The sequence below is a fragment of the Acromyrmex echinatior genome, chromosome 8 (assembly GCF_024713525.1).
Source record: "Acromyrmex echinatior isolate Ae372 chromosome 8, ASM2471352v2, whole genome shotgun sequence".
NCBI lineage: Eukaryota > Metazoa > Arthropoda > Insecta > Hymenoptera > Formicidae > Acromyrmex > Acromyrmex echinatior.
In genome coordinates this window covers 1,175,707-1,188,588 of record NC_141859.1, presented here as the reverse complement: position 1 = coordinate 1,188,588, position 12,882 = coordinate 1,175,707, and the positions used below count along the sequence as shown (strand labels likewise).

Sequence of the window (12,882 nt, the reverse complement as noted above, 5' to 3'; positions counted from 1 at the left end):
TAAGATACATATCTGAAAACAATTTTATTGATCCATTAAAATAATTATGTATACATGATCATTGAGTTTCCTTTAAGAAACTCAAACATAATACAATGCTGCAAAAAATTTTGATGTTCTAGTCATCAGCTTGAACATTTCTAGTTAAATTTTTAGATACTTCAGCAAACCTGTTCTTTCGGCGTATAATTACCGAAACATTTTGCAGTGTACACCTACGCAAGCATCTAGCTAGATCGCGCCTCAACGTATAATGTATAAACACGCTTTATCTTCCGTGAAACCTCCACGTGTCCGAAGTCTCGCCTTCGATAGGGTCGCGCGTTTATTTCGTACACGTGGTGTGCGCAATTACAACAGGCGCGTGTGCACAACGCGCACATACGCGGGCATTACAGGCGCCTCATACGAGGTTGGAGTTGACGAAAAGGTCAAAGCAGGTGATAAAGAAAGACAGACAGAGAACAGGGCGAACAGAGAAAGATGGAACAACAGAAAAGTCGTGAAACGAGGCTGCTGCGGGCGCCAGGTTGAGAAAAGCGAGCGTGCGGGAAGTACGGAGAAAGCTCGGTCCGGAAGCTTTAAGCCAGCCTCGACTACTCGGGACTTTGCCATGTATGTACTTTGTCGAGTAGATACGAGAAGGGATATACTTACTCGGCAGACAATCGCGCGGAGGGTCGGTATTTCCCCAGGTTGGTGCGTGTACGACTGACAGAGGCGTAGCCAACTTGATCGTGGAAATGGCTCATTGCAATTCCATGAAACCCTTCAATCGCACGAAAACAATCCCTCTTGTCTCTCGTTTTCCTACCTTTTTATAATTTCGCGGTATTTATCAACGATCAAGCTATCTTGTTACGACTGTCAGACTTTCTTAAATCTTGCGATCGATCATTACTGCGGCAGATATTCTTTCACAACGCAATCATGTATTACGTTTGCTCTCGATAAATTTCTTTCATAAATAAAAATTAAGCTCGTATATGCAAAAAAAGAAAAAACGAATAAAATGAAGAGAGAAGAGAGAGAGAGAGAGAGGATGTTTAAATAATAAATAAATAATAATTTAATACTAAAATTTTGGTGTGAAATTATTATTTATTTATTTTAATGTCCTTCATTTTGCTTGTTTCTTCAACTTTTCTGTTGTTCTCTGTTACATTATTTATGTCTCCGAATGTGTTGCACGTGAAATCGAATAAATCAAAGAGAAAGGGAGGATTTGTAAAAAAATCTTTAATCAAAATCCGCCACCTCGCTACGCCAATGATGGTCGCTCCTCATTGACGATGGTAACATCGAGCGGTTCACCTTTTCCAATCTACTTCGCTGGAAGTGAGTACTATCCGAGAGAAAACAAGACGTTCTCTTTTGGTAATGCGTTGGATTTCCTATCGCGCTTCCGGTTTGGCACACTGTCCCCGTAGTTGGTTGAACGCCAGCGGTTACGACGGTGGTTAGGTAGCAACCCGAACGGGATAATTAGATGAGCTGAACTGCACGAGATTCCTGCGGTACGGAAGTAAACTTTTTCGATAATGGTAAATTCGGTCGAGAATACAAATACTCGCTAATATAAAGTATTTATGCTAAGGAAAGCAATTTGTCAGATTGGACATTTTATAAATATTATATATAAAAAAATGTCTTAATAAATAAACATCGTATATCATATTTAAGCTCGTTCATTAAAATAAGCGTAAAGTAGCGTATGAGTAGTGTATTTTTGCACGCTACTGAATTGTTTCTCCTCGAACTTTCTCGTAACGTGTCCCAAATCGCAGTTTGTTTGTCGTACTCTTATCGTAATTGATCACGATTTAACGTCACTTCATACCTCTCTCTTCTCTCCTCGCTTCGCGAGTGGATTCAATGACATTTTATTCCAGAATTATTCATAGAGTCAATTATGTGACCGGAAGTGCACTGAAGTCGCGATTAGATACAAGCTGCATTTGATGCTGACATACTTCTATAATTTGCAAAGCTCGGTAGCTCGAAGTAGGTAGACATACGTGTATTTCTTATCTCACAAAGTGCATAAGCGGCTCTCATGTATGTATATCTTGCATATTTGCAGAGCGTACTACAGAAAATAGCTGTCACAACAGGAGTCAAATTAATATTAATTAATACTAATTACTAAGGAGTCATCCTATTATAAAATGGAGTTCAACACGTTTCTCTATAAAATCGTCAGCGACATTCTTCAAGTCAGTTGATTCGTTTGTATAATACAAAGAATAGGAGCCTTGAAAGAAATGCGTAAATATCTCGATTTGTTAACCGTAAACGTGTGTATGGGAGTCCCTCGCAAAATGCAATCCTTTATATCTGGATACTTGAGTGGAACTTAAGTGAATTTAAGGGGCAATAGAGGAACGTACATGGCCCTGGGCTCAATGAAAAGCCGAATTGAAAGTTCAATTTGCGGTAATTGACTCCGTGCACCAATGCGTCGTATTTCCCGCCTCTTTGAGCTCTCTAAATCCGTCGTTTGGAGCATGCCTCAGCGTGTGCTTGTACATACATAAAAGAAGCAACACAAAGCGAGAGAGAGAGAGAGAGAGAGAGAGAAAAAGAGAGGAACATCGTCTATATCTCCATTAAGCAATGATTTGATTTTTATCGATTTTGTATCTTTAATATGAAATTGTTCTACTTTTGTAGCTCTCTTTGAATGTTTAATGAATACCTTAATAGATACATATATTTCCGTAAAATTCATATCAATATGAAATTATTAAAATTTGATTATTTTTAACCCTATTTGAGTTATTTTTAATCACTTCTATAGATCACTTTTGCTCCTGTAAATATGTCGTTAAATTAATTACAACAATTTAATTCAGGAAATGAATAAATTTGATTTAAATTTAATTTTTTATCATAATATTAAATAAGTACCTATGGACGATATATATGAACGATATATATTTCTATTTTAAAACTTAAGCAATAGAATTAAAAGAAACGAATTGATTAACATTTTGACACATGCGGAAGTTAAAAATAATAAAATGTTATTCAACTCAAGGAGTTATCATTATTCCTTTGATATTTAACAGAGCAGGGTAATTATATTATTTCGAAGCTTTCATAGTCGTCTCAGATAATATCGTAGAATATTGTAGGCAAAGAATATCTTTCATCGAGTTAATTATATAAGTAAGGTCCAGAAGTATAGAGAAGTGGACTCACTTCAGATCTCGTTCTCCTAACCGCATTATATAATCGACGGTGTAGGAGCGTTATATGATATATAAAATTATTATAACAGGTTCCAGGCTTAAAGAGCGGCAAACGCGGCGGCTCGTCCTGGCGGAACAAGCCGCTCTCGTGAACAATTACGCAGGGTCTGGCGATTTACAATCACCGTCGGCCCGGCAGGACGTAAATCCGTTCTACGACGTAAGGTCGAAAGTTTTATCGCCCCGTGCGTCGTCGTTGTTCTTCATTAATAATTACGCGAGAAGTATCCCGTGTGTTCTATCCCGGTTCTCTCGGCATACGGCCGTTAACCGCGGATGGATCACAGCTCGTCGCGCCATTATACTTCTCCGCTTTTCTTCCTCTTTCTTTTTTCTCTCTCCTCGCGCTCCCTCTTGCGCAGTGCAAAGCGCATACGGAAAGCGCTGCGAGGAAAAAAATGCTACCTACGTCCGTTCCCATTCCCGCCTCAACCACACAATGTACATGGCAAAAACATCCCCTAAATATCGGCGTTTACGGTCCTCGACGCGGAAAGAGTGTGAGAGTTAAGCCTCCGTGGTCATTTGGCCATTTATCCGCATTCGCCGTATTCTTTTTATGTCTATCTTTTTTTCAATTTCTCTCTCTCCCTCCCCTTTTTTCTCCTTCTTCCTCTCTGTCACTAAATTCTCTCTTCTCGCTATGTCGCTTTTTCGCTTCCTCCTCAATCAGTGGTGAACGCCTACTCGCACTCTTCTAAATCGACTTCCTGCTCTTCTCACTTCTTCTCTGCCGAGACTGTCTCTCTTATTTCATTCTCATCCTCTTTGCGCCGATTTTCCGACTTCCTCGCCCGCGCATGCGAGTGCGTTCTCTCTGCCTTCTCTCGCTAGAAGCACCCGGCGATAAAAGGCATTGCCGGCAAAAGTGTTGTCCGCCGCTCGCAGAAACCGGCGCAGCAATTTTAATGCAAGTGCCGGGCCCGCTATCGGGAAGGATAACCTTTGCTTTTCCCAGCGACGCAGGTCAAAGTACGCGGTACTTGCGCCAGCAGTCAGCAGCAATACTACAATTTCTTTTGAATCTTCTCACGTACTTCACTTTCTGTGCTCCATCCTCTTCGCCCTTCGCCTTCGTCCTCGTTTGGCATCTCCTCTGCCTTTCGCGTCAAGTTTTTCACTCTCCCGGCGATTGTCGAACGACATACGCTCGTTCTGCAGCTTTCGCCTCTAAGCCTTGACCACGAGAGAAACTAACATCATGCTGCAATAATGTACTCCGCCTAAAGCGGAGCAGTAGGTCAAAAATCCATAAAGCGAAAAGCTCTCGTGTCGATAAGGGCCAAATGTGAAACGCGAAGAGATGCATGGTTTTGTGCGAAAGGAAAAGAAATAGCAACGATCGTTGTATTCGGAGCACCGGAATCGATGTGAAAAGTAATGATCAGTGAAAAAATATGATTCGTATAATCACTAGTTTTGTGGTTGATTTGCGCGGCTCCGAAGATTTCAAATAATAATTGTCTGATTTTGTGTGAAATTCCGTTTGCGTGGATTAACATCGATGTTTCCCAACGGCGTTTTAATTAATTCTCTCAATTCTGGTATGCTGTATGCGGCATAGCCGCGTTTCTCCCTGTATGCTTTTGGTTTAATTATGTTCATTAGAATTTAATTTTAATTAAAAACAGCATTTTTTCCATTCCCCCTTCCTATTTTATTAAATACCATGTCGTATACGCGAGAGTTTCATCACATCCGCACACGTAACTTTTTGTTTGAAACTCAGTTATTACGATACGAAAGAGCGTGGCGGATGAATAAAAACACCGCGCGGTCTTCCTTGTCCCCATTTTTCAGTTTAGCTTACGCAGCGTTATGCAAATGAAATACGCGACACGCGATATTTATATGTATCTGCCTACACATCTCGACGTGGATTATCAGACAAAATTGTTGTTCATTTTACACAAAGAGAGGAAAAAGGGAACAAGCTGTATATTACAACCAGTAATGTCGGAACTAAAGTAAGTGACGATTTGCTTTTATTTCGTATTGTGCTTCATATTTTGTGCGAATGATACTATTAGCAAGACTTCTATATAGGTACTGAAGATAATCTAAAACAAGAGTCGAAGGACTCTTTTTCTTTATTTTTGTCACGAGAATAAACTTATGTATATACACACACACAAAACCTTCTTGTGTTGAGCTTTACAAGTATTTTATTATCATTTGATTTAAAGTAAGTGTATACACTAGAAAAACATATAAGAAATATTTCGACAGTTTTATTCGCGCAACGTTCTATTATACGAGGAGTATTAAATGCGCGCGCATTTGGATCAACAAGAAATGCCAAAACGGGAATATCGTCGCTCGCGAGATAAGAAAAGGGTGATCCTCGGCATGAATCCCCGCGCCAAAAGGAAGCCCACAGTAATCCGTGTATCCCTAGGCGCGGCGAAGCCCACATTACTCTTGGTTTATACAGACACGCGCCGCTCGTATCTATTATTTTCTTGTTACTTTACCGGGGGAGAACGAGAGTGAGGTACAGCAGCTTCCCTTTCGCTACCACGATATTACTGTTACGACCACTGTTTCCAGCCTCTCCATCTCCGCAAACTCCCCGTGTCTCTTTCTTTCTTTTCCCATCTTTTTCTCTCCGTTCTATTCTCTCTTTATGTGTGTCTCTCCTTTCTTTCGTCTTTGTTCACCGTCTCTCGTCGGTGTGCAGGATGCTTCTGAAAAATTACACGTCCAAGCCACTATGACCCTCCTCTCTCCGGGTTTCCTTCCACCGCTTACGATACGTCGCCGCTCGGCTTCCGCAGAGAGCGTGATTTTTCCGGCGACTTTTCGGCAGTAGCTTCATGACGCTGGTTCTCGTGGCGGCGCAGTCCTCGTTAAAATTTCAGGACGCTTACGAGGACGGCTTTACGGTTCGACGTGTTTGATACAGAGGTTTTTCCCTCCCTCCTTCCTCCCCCCCCCTCTCTCTCTCTCTCTCTCGGCTTAATCGAATAGCGTCGAAGTGAAACGGAATTCGAAATAAGGTTCCTTACCCTTGCGTTATATCGAAGATCGATAATGTCCACCGTGAAATTTCAATTATTCGCGCGAACCTGCGTCCGTTCCTTTTTGCTTTACTCCCGTTGCCTCACTGTCGGCTTAACGCAATAACGAAACGTAAGTTAGTTAAAAGCAATTCGAGTTACGGAACGGAACCACAAATATTGTTTTTTGTGCCGTAGAACGCCATGAACGCTCTTATGTATATATTTTAAACCTTCGGTTGTTATTTTAAAAGCAAAATATATTCCTAGCATGTACGAAAGAACTCAACACATGATATCATAACTTTGTATACTTGCAGAAATATGAAAACAGTACAATTCATATTTTACAGATTAATTAAGTGAAAAGCCAATGATATTACGAAATATATAAATGTCAAATAAAATTACGTGACATATATGCATCAAGTCAGTGTTTTCATAAATATAATAAATAAATCGGTTGTCTTAAATCGTCAATCTTAATTTAATGGACAGAATATTTGAAAAATTACTTATATAATTGTCGATGGAAGTGACTTTCTGTCAAGTCTGTCGAAATAGAACGTTTTATATGGACGGATCTTAGATAATCTTATAATTATACATACATGTATATATATTTCGAATATTTTATAATGCTTACATACATCTTTAAACACAACACATTACAAAGCAAGGAGATGATATATTATTTAAAAAATTGCCTTTTCAATTTTAAATAATTCTTAACATGTTGGCGATGAAATTTAGAAGCTTTTTCTATTGAAATCAATCTAACCTTTTATGTCTATATATATATATTTTTATTTTTCATTGTCATTTGCATTTTTACAAGAACTGCGATAAAAGCCTTACATGAAAGTTTTGCATATTAAAATAAATTCGATGAATATGTATGTTACAGCCTTATCGTTTGCGCACCTTGTAACTTTTATGTTTTATAATATAAATGTTTGTTCTGCAAACATTTTCCGCAAATGTGCCGTTCCCGAGCATTTCCGAGAAAGCACATTATAAATTTAAGCATCGGCTTGGGAACTATTATTAAATACTGTTACCCAACTCGTACTGGTAATATCGGCTTTAACTTGATATTGGGAAAACGACATGAATAATAAATTCACTAATGTAAGTGAGATTCTGCGCCTCATGAATTATGATTACGTTTTGTACCAGCAAACTATGAAAATGGTAGTTTCGCAGAAAAATTGATTTAGAATGTGTTAATGATGTGGGTCAGCAATCTGTGCGAGATGTGCAAAGCGCAACGGGAATATCTGAAAATATACGTTCGATCTGTCGAAATAATCCGACTCCATAATTTTCGTCGCAATCCTATCTTGCGGGAAACTAAAAGGGTGAGTTTTCCGACCGCGCAGAAATCACGCGTTCAGGCCCAAGAAATGTTAGATTATAAAATATAATCTTTTAAAGTCCTCGAACCGCTCCAAGTTTTCTTTATGCGCAAAAGTTGGAATCAGATCTCCCTGGAGGAGAGCACCGTGGAGTTTATTGAGCTATCGGCGAGGTAACTACTTCCGAAGGAGAAGAAACGTAAAACTCCCGTATCCCGAGCAGCGCTCGCGACCCAAAAATCAAACGTCTTTAATTTAGAGGGACTGAAACGGGCCGTTGGTTCGCCCGTTTGACGAGGAAGGGAAGAAGGAGCAGGAAAGGAAAGCCTAGGATCGGCTGGCTGTCCCCGGGAAATCGTTACCCAAGAACTTCCTGACTGCAACCACGCGCTCGCTCTCGTTTCCCAGTAAATTGTAGCTCGTTCCTTCCGTTACGAAGACGTCAAGCGGCTGCGGACACTCGATATTCCAAAGTTTCGAGTGACTCGCGTACACGTAGCTACGCTTGTCATTATAACTTTCGAGGGAATATTTCTCGCGCCATTTTTTTCTCTGTCGTTCTATTTTTTTTATTAGTTTCTAATCATTTATTCTTAGTTATATTAAGAGAATAGTATAACGAAATATTTTTTCTTCAAATTTCGCTGAAAATATTTCTCTCTTTTATACCTTTACAGCTTTTACAATTTATTATTTATGTAGGGTAACTTCGGCAAATATGCCGTCTTGGGATTTACGCAGAAGTCAGAAAAAATAAAAGGAGTGGTGTAATTTTCCCGCAACTACTCTGCTACATATCTTTATGTTATATTAGTATTGTGTTATGATTTCAGCTTCTTAATATTAATATTAATGAAACTATTGTGAGTTGATTTGTCATTGTGTGTTAAGTAGCATCATCATAAATTATAATCAACATAAAATGATTACTGTAGGACGTGTACAAAAGACTCAGTTATTTTGTGATATATGAGTGTAAAGGAATAATAAAGTATGTTGTAACAAAATACAAGTACTTTGCTCTTGTATTCTTTGTTTAATTTGTTGTCTTGTATATACTACCTTTTTGGGATATACGGTATTTTTAGCGAGCGGGATTTATGTCCAAAGCATACAAAGTGTGCAGATTGAACTCAGTGCACTAAATGCAATAAACGCATTACATGAAATATGTACCTCATGTCATAACATTTGTAATACATGTGGGAAGATTGTAATTATTATTTATTACTTCATATATATATTTATCATTCTTATTCCTTAATAAAACTTTATATACGCATTTTATAAGTTATTGTGTCAATTTACGTCTTGTTTATATGCATTATTTGTAAATTTTTCATGAGCCGTTATGAATAACCATATATTTCACCCCTATGGAATATGCGGCAAAAATGCAAGGGTTTAAAAAAGTTCATTTTTACGAAATATAAATATTTCGGATTTCCAATATTTTTTTCATAATAGTAGACAGTACGAAGTTTTTACTGAGTTTACTTTAAACATAATAAATAATATTTAATAAATTAAGTTTTTGATAGGTGTGATGTATATATATATATATATATGTAATTTTTGATAAGCTTTTATTTCTCCGAGCACGATAATTCTTGTCTATGTACCTATATTTTTATAGGTAAATATTTCTTTACTAATCTATCATCTCTCTCTTTCTCACGAATTATAATTACACACATGCAGGCATGATAGTTTCAAACATACTTTACGATTTTCTTACATGTTCATTAGAAAATATCAGCATTATATATTTATAGTACATTTGACGATAAATTTAAATATTTGATTCTATTACATTTAAATTTGTTGTTCATATTATGAACAAGTGGAAATTAAAATTAGAGAGTCACATTTAACGCTAATTTTATAATAAAAATAATTAATGATAATCACATTCATCTTGCGATTTTAATCGCATGTATATCGTTTCTTTTAATTGCACATGTATCATTTGTTTTATATCGCGAGCGAATGTCCAAAGTATTGATTGTTTTTCGGCAAACCGAAGACATCGTCTGATAATGGACGTATGCTGGGAGAGTTCAGTTTTTAACGACGAACGCATGGCAGGTGTTCGATCAATATTTGATAGCTTGATTAAAAATCTCGCTGAAGTGCATAAATTTAATATCGTGTAAAAATTATGAATCTTTCGAATTAGGTTTCTAAGTTGCAATTTACATCTCCAATCTGTCGTGGATTTAATCCTTGAAAATTACCTATTATGGGATAATATTATTTATAGAATAATATTATATTATAATATTGACATTTAATTAAATTGATATTTGGATATATTGACACATATTGGATCTTTTGACATATTGACATTCGACGTTTTAACATACCTAATAAAATTCACAAATTTTATAAATATATATTGACATTAATACAAAAATTATTATTAGGCATAAAATTCCGCCTGATTTTGTCAATATTTATTCATTTAATCTGTGTATCGATCGCTTTTTATCTATTAAAGATATTCATCTATGTATTTATTAAAGAATATTAATCCATTTATCTATTAACCCGAAAATAATCCTGAAGCATTTTATATCTCAGCGGCGAAAAAATGTAGATTCTTATAAAACATTATTTTGTATAGATACTGTTTAACATATTTTTTTAAATAAATATTCTTTGCAAATTTTTAAATACACAATTTCATCGAAAACCTAATAAATAAGAAATAAGTAATAAAAAAGTATGTTAAATAAAAATATTTATTTTTCAAAAATGCTGTTATATTACGCTACTTTTCTTTTTCGCGTTAATATTTATTTTGTTTCTACTGACTTCATTCAGAAAATTGTAATTAAAAAATCCACATTTACACACACATTATTCTCAAATATGAAAATAATGAATGCAACATATTGTTAATAATAGTGATTTTAAAACATCCCAAGTGATCATTTACTCAAAAAAAAAAAATCAGATGACTATTCCCGGATTAGACTATTTATCTATATTAAAGAGTAATAATTATCCTTAAAAAAAGATTTAATTTTTCCGACTGATTATGCACGGTAATCGTAACTAAGTTGTAAGATAAAACTCTTTAAGTAGCAACAAAATTTACTTGGTGTTTCCTGGACAGTTATTCACGAGTTGCATCCGTATCGTTAAATGCGTCTTGCGGCGGATTTATGTATGCCGCTATGCATGCAAATAGCTCGAGTAGTCTTGCGCATATCGAGAGAAAACACAAGCGAAACTCGCGTGGTTTCGTAAGCGTAACGATTGCGGGGATATCGCCGTCCTCTCGTCGTTTCGATGTGCTTCCGCGTTTTAGCTTCGATAAAGTGGAAATACACAGAACGAGGAGCAGCAAGTAGAAACACCCTTTCATAGTCACATCAGAGGACATCGGATGTGTATATTGCGCACGATCGCGAATCTAGCAGCGTATTCGCAATTCAACTGCATTAACACGCGAGGACACGAACGCTTCAACGACCGATTAAAGATAAGATGCAAATATATATAAAGTCTGAGGAGTACAACATCCGAGAGAGTTCTTTCCTTAAGTACAATTCAATAAAATTCGCAGTCGAGAACAGTCTTCCCCCTTGTTAGGCAAGATGGAGAATAACGCGTTTCTGTATTCGCCATCGTGAAAGGCGTAACGAGCGAATCTCTTTGAGACCATACGAGATTATTAGCAAACTTCTTCCGCGTATTAATATTTCGCGTTTTAAACGAAAAGTACACGCGAACGATAAATTCATAGAATCGTTAAATTGGTTTTTTTCATATTTTTTTCCTCTCACCGCATCTCCGCCTTCGTTATAATCCCGCGGCGCAATTCAAGTTTACGACTTTTATCCGCGTCGTTTTAACACGTTTATTATCCCGTATGGAAAATCGGGAAGTCGACGCGAAAGTCTCGCCTGTATACGGTAACCCATCGTTAAAGTCATTAATACATTAATAAATAGTGTACTAATGAATAGTACATTGCGCACGGCCGCGCTCTTTGATAAATATATACCAGGCGGTAACGATAAATGTCGATTTAATGAAGTTATCGCGCCGGTGGTAACAATGCGATCTCGGCGATTTATTGCCGCCCTCTCAGGTGCGATAATTGAAACACACAACTTTTGACGCCGTGTGTGGCCAGCGGTCAACAACAAAAGGAGCGCACTCACCTTGGCTGAGCTAAATGATAGATTATACGACGAACCGTATATTTTACCACAACGTACGAATATGATCGATGCTTATTACCGAGCGTATAGTCAAACCAGAATAATAGACGATAATTGATATCGTAACGTTACACTTGCCGCCACTAGCGCGGGAATAATTATTGCATCACGCGATGGTGGTAAACGTATCTTAATTATTTTTGTTACATTGATTTTATTCGCGACATACAACAAGTCACGTGTTTTGATATCGATATCCAGTTTCAAAGATATCTTCTTTTATCTCTTTCAAGTGATATTTTAACAGTATGATGAAGATATATTTTAATAGTTGAATTGCCTCGGTGATAACTGGTAAATTATAATCTTAATGCGAGCCAAAATATATGTACGTCGGAAATAAATGTGCTTGAAGCTTAAGTGCAGGCAGCTAATCTGATTATGATGATCAGTTCACGCTTTTAATAGAGTTTCCGTATTACATTTTCAGGATACGATTAACAAGAACAGAATTGTTCAAAATTTGTAAAATGAAATTAAAATAACAGTTTCATTACAGTGAGAAAAAAATTTTTGTATTTTATATATTTATTACTGCTATAATATTAGTAATAATAATAAATGTAGAAATATTATATTCTATTTATTTTTTATTTTCTTCAAGTAACTCCTTATATCTATTCAGTTGCACATGTATTTTTAAAAAACACATAATTAGATAAATTGCAATCTTTTTTTTATTGAGTTTCAAAAGGTTCCACGACCAAATAGAATTGGAAGACGTTGATTTAAAGCAGAACGGTAAAAAAGCTGAAACATTAACTGCAGTGTAATTATATTAATGGCCCGGTCACATAATTTAGTCACAGAATCCTCCCGTCAATTAAGCAGCTAATTAAACAGCTTGTGTAAATTCCGTTCGACAACATATCGGCTTCGTTTTTGTTCAATACCGATTCCGTCCTTCTCTTCTGTCATTTATATACATATAGTCGCGCTGATTCCCTGACGACCAATTTCATACTGCAAAATGGCAGTGGGCTCAATTAGAAGGGACGACGGGTCCCTTTGTTTCGCAATGAAGGAAGGGTGTTGG

At 36.8% G+C, this 12,882-nt stretch overlaps 1 protein-coding gene and 1 long non-coding RNA gene across 9 annotated transcripts in view; one reads left to right on the top strand and one right to left on the bottom strand.

Annotated features, from left to right (window-relative positions):
- LOC105150813 (synaptogenesis protein syg-1) overlaps positions 1 to 12,882 on the top strand; it is a 444,748-nt gene that overhangs the window by 281,566 nt on the left and 150,300 nt on the right. The window lies entirely within an intron of this gene.
- The window catches only part of LOC147908662 (uncharacterized), a 165,084-nt gene that overhangs the window by 104,745 nt on the left and 47,457 nt on the right, over positions 1 to 12,882 (bottom strand). The window lies entirely within an intron of this gene.